This window comes from Orycteropus afer, unplaced genomic scaffold (assembly GCF_000298275.1).
Source record: "Orycteropus afer afer isolate SDZICR_OR568_19922 unplaced genomic scaffold, OryAfe1.0 scaffold00019, whole genome shotgun sequence".
NCBI classification, from domain to species: Eukaryota; Metazoa; Chordata; class Mammalia; order Tubulidentata; family Orycteropodidae; genus Orycteropus; species Orycteropus afer.
The window spans coordinates 21,211,421-21,213,204 of NW_006921606.1; positions in this window are offsets into that span (position 1 = coordinate 21,211,421).

The window sequence follows — 1,784 nt, forward strand, 5'->3', positions numbered from 1 at the left end:
CAATCTACTTCCATAAAGGTTTACAGCCTTGGAAACTGAATGAGCATCACCAAGAGTCAGAATCAACTTGATGGCAATGAGTTTGCTTTTGGTTTATCACTGGAGATGGAGCTAGGGATAGTGTTAAGGATGCCTATAATGATAGCAATAGAGATATTTTGGGAACATTTGTAAAAATATGAATATGTATGGGATATTAGTTGAAATTAGGAAACACACTCACTCCTCATTTATTTTTTTTTCTTCTTTTTTCTCATGGTTAACCCTGTTCCTTGTTTTTCTTTCTGCATTTTTCCCAGTTTTTTCTTCATTATTCTCCTTCTCTGCCTTTTTTCTGTTATTGTCCTATCCCCAGATATTGCAGGTTTTCTTTTTTCACTGACCTTCTTGTTTGTATGGAGGGTGCAGCGATTTTCAGTGTTTACAAGCGGCAGCCATTTTGGATATTTAAGGTGACCAAGGGTGTAGCCATTTTGAATGTTTACAAGTGGCAACCATTTTGGATTTAAAAGTGATAGCATTCTCATTCAGATTCCAGGGACCCAAGAACAGGCAGCGAAGCGGGAAGCAGGGAGAGGACAGAAAAGGCAAAGCAGACCGGAACAGAACAAGGAGTCAGCCACAGGGACCCAGGTGAAGACAGGGAACCCAGGTCATGCCCCACAAGGAGTGAGGCGGGAAGGCAGGGTGAAGACAGAAGAGGAAAAGGGGATAGGAACAGATCAAGGAGTCAACCACAGGGAGCCAGGTGAGGAGAGAGAACACAAGCCACCCACCATAAGCAGCGAGGTGGGAAGCAGGGAGAGGACAGAAAAGGCAAAGAGAACTGGAACAGATCAAGGAGTTAGCTGCAGGAATCCAGGTAAGTGTGGTTGGAGGGGTTTCCAACAGCTAAGGGAGACACACTTGTCTGTCAGTTTGTCCTACTGTGGTGATGTGCTGCTATGAGTCTTGAGGCTGTGCCACTGGTGTTTCAAACCCAGTGGGGTGCACCTGTTGCAAGGTATTAGCCAAGCTTGCAGACTGAGACAGACTAGGAAGAAGGAGGAAGGCATCCACTTCTCAATGAATTGGCCAGGGGAAACCTTATGAATAGCAGAGAAACACTGTCTGATACACAATTGTGCAACTTTAAGAAGACTCCAGAAACACTGTCCAATACAGAAGAGGAAGATGAGTCACTTAGCTTAGAAAGCTCTCAAAGTAGGACTGGGAGAGAGCTGCATTATCAGAGTAAAATCAGCCTTATTCATATGGATAAAGTAAAGCTTTCTAGACCTCCATTTGTTGACATGGCACCACTCAAATTGAGGAGAAACAATGGCAAACATCCATTAATAATCGGAACATGGAATGTATGAAATATGAATCTAGGAAAATTGGAAGTTGTCAAAAATGAAATAGAACGCATAAAGATTGATATCCTAGGCATTAGTGAGCTGAAATGGACTGGTTTTGGTCATTTTGAATCAGACAACCATATGATCTACTATGCTAGGAAGGACAGTTAAAAGAGGAATGGCGTGGCATTCACACAATAGATGTTTCAAGATCTGCCCTGAAGTACAATGCTGTCAGTGATAGGATAATATCCCTACACCTATAAGGAAGACCCGTTAATATGACTATTATTCAAATTTATGCACCAACCACCAAAGCCAAGGTGAGGAAATGGAAGATTTTTATCAACTTCTGCAGTCTGAAATTGACCGAACATGCAATCAAGATGTGTTAATTATCACTGGTGACTGGAATGCAAAAGTTGGAAACAAAGAAGACTCACC